The sequence below is a fragment of the Penaeus vannamei genome, chromosome 9 (assembly GCF_042767895.1).
Source record: "Penaeus vannamei isolate JL-2024 chromosome 9, ASM4276789v1, whole genome shotgun sequence".
NCBI classification, from domain to species: Eukaryota; Metazoa; Arthropoda; class Malacostraca; order Decapoda; family Penaeidae; genus Penaeus; species Penaeus vannamei.
In genome coordinates, this window is record NC_091557.1 from 11374059 (window position 1) to 11377104 (window position 3046).

Here is a 3046-nt window from a genome sequence, read left to right on the forward strand (position 1 = left end):
CCTACGAGTAATGTTGTCATCTTCATAGATTTTCTTGCACTTGCGAATGATGCCTAACTTTGATGAAATTGCCCAAGCCATATTCCTAATATGCAATTCAAATGTAAGCTTTGAATCAAAGGTTACACCTAAGAGCTTCAGGTTATCCAATGAAGTGATTAAGACTCCATTAATCAGCAGACTTGAATGCTGAGGCAACTGCGTTCGAGACCTACTCACAATCATTTCTTTAGACTTAGTAGGATATAATTTCATGCCCCACCGAGAGCACCACGATTGAATCACCATCAGGTCTATTGTGATAGTGTCAGCTACTGTTTGCCTAGATGCCGGAGAAGGAATATCAGCATAGAGAGAAGTATCAGCAAATGCCAACATTTAATTAGTAATGCCAGACCACATACTGCTTGTATATAAAATAAAGAGTCAAGAGCACTACCCTGAGGAACCCCAGAAGACACACGGGGATACGAGCTAAAACTACCATCAACATGAACACGCTGCTGCCTACCAGTTAAAATTCAGTTAGAGTACTTAAAACTTTACCACCAACAGACTCTAACTTAAAAATTAAATCCTTGTGATTAACAGTGCCAAAAGCTGCACTAAAATCCAGTGAGACAAATCTAGACTCATGACCCTTATCTAAAGCAGACTGCATTATTACATCCAAGAATGACCACACGAGTAGCGTTGAACCCCTAGGCTTATTTATACGCCACGTGACGTCAAGCGCGAGACGGACGAATTTGAGTCGCTTACAAAGCAAGATAGGAAAGCACGTATCACACCGATTAAAAAAAACATGTGAGGCCCAAAGCTTCATATAGTCTATGTACGTATAGGTCTCGTCAGTAAGCGACCAAAGACTATGGTATTTGGTCGCTTAGTAACGAGACCGGGGGCCGGATTCTCAAACGCGTTAAGGCGCCTTAACTTACGGCCGAGCGATCTTACATACACATACACAGAGTAAGGGACCCGCTATATTGCTGCGAGTTAAGGCGCTTTAGGTCAAGGTAGGAGGAGAGGAGCCGTTAGCGATTTACGGCGGGCGGGAAATCAACACTCTTCGCTCTTATGCAAGGGAAAGACAGCAAGACGGTTAAGGCCTCCAGCGCGCCTTAACCTATGGCTTTTCTGAGAATCCGGCCCCTGTACTTGTATAGACCTTGTTACCGAGTGCTTATATTCACTGAACTACTGTGTACTTATTTTCCTATTTGTATAACTGCGCTCCAACACCAAGCTGCTCTTTAGACCAACTGCCTTCACGGTTTGTAAGCTCTTGCAGAGATGCTTTCCCCTCTGTTTCTCACATGCAGTCTCACATCTGGCCTTGATGAAAGTCATTTAAGACTATGTTGCCTGCGATACGGCAAGGTCCATCACTTCGGAACATGCAGCATGCCATATAACTTACTTTCCTTGGCCTCGACTCCTGTAGTTGCGCCTTCTAATGCAACTGCTTTGTGTTTATCTCCGAAGGAAATTTAAGCAAATAAATAACAATCATAGTAAAAATTCCACCGTGTACAGGGTTGGAATATGCAGAGGCTGTCTGGGTATTTGGCGATTCAAGTTGTTCTAGAGAAGTTAAAACAAAATCTTTGGTCGGAGATATAGAAGACTGAAAAAAAATCGTTAGAGAAAAAAATAATGATACTTTTCTACAATCACATACAAAAAGCGACCAAACGCCCTTCACAATATGCCACCACCCAAACCACGCTTTCATATGCCTGTTCCTCTAGTGTGGCGGTTTGGTAGGGTTGAGAGCCGGAATGTTACTCGGTTGGCCCGGATGAAATCTGCCACAGAAGTAGGAAGATTGCTAAAATATCTATCATGCAAGTAAAAAGTTATTATGCAAGTCAATTTTACGTTTGGATTTTCTGTTTTCTTTTTTCTTTAGCCACATAAAAGGTAACTTGTTGTGGGTGAACTCACAGAAGGGATAAATTAGGACAGGGGAACTGGCAGATAGGGTTTAATGAGGATGAGTGTTCTGAATGACGGGGTAAATCGAGACGGGTGAAATGGCTGACGGGGTTACTACGCAAAAAGAATAGGAACCACTAATCTAAATGGTAAGTATTACATTAAATTATTCAATAGAAATTTTCTAGGACAAAGGTACAAATTTAGAGTGCGAAAGAAATTACGAAAATCATACTTAGAAGCTATTTATATACTGCTTTACCATGCAAAGTTAGTGTGTGGCTAGTTACTGTTTCTGAAATATGCGCCGTTTCTGCTAGATGAGGAACCGTTAAGGCTTGTCCAGTCAACGATCGCTTCCTAAACCTCCCTCAACTACAATTCCAGATTTCAAATATAGCGCTGCCAACGCTTAATTTCAACCACAACGCTACATCGCGTTTTCTGTAGTATAAGAAGGAGCAATTTCAGAAAACTGTCAGCACTGTTGTAGGGTACACTAATACATTTCATTTGCATTTTATAAGCACAAAAAGGGGCTGTGGTCGGTACTCAAGACATACAAAACAAGTGTTACGTAATGATGTGGAAGATGCGCTGTATAATATATTGTGATTTTTGTAGACTAGTGACAGATCTGCAAGGGGATGGGGAAATTGGTTAGTTATCCCGCTAATAGGGCTTGCCTCTCTTTACTTTCTCATTACCTCCGCTAAGGTGGTTATGTTTTTGGTAGCGTTCGTTAGTTAGTTGGTTGGTTGGTTAACTGGATAGATTTTTATCAAAATTTTACCAGAGGTGAATTTCGGTCATTTAGCCTAATTTATACCATGATCCTGATCCAGATTATATTTAATGATTGCTTTAGTTACCCCTATTGTCAAGATTATCAATATTATTACCTTTATTACCCGCATTGGTGGATGTATGCACTCTCTGAGTGCTTGTAGTTCTTCAAATTTTAACTGTGATACGAAGTCGCCTGTATCCATAAGCTTTAAAATTATTAAAACAAACAATATATCGATCAAATTAGCTTTAATGTTTGCAGTCCATATCATTATTTCTTTGTATATGTAACTTTAAGTTCTCCCGTTTATATTTC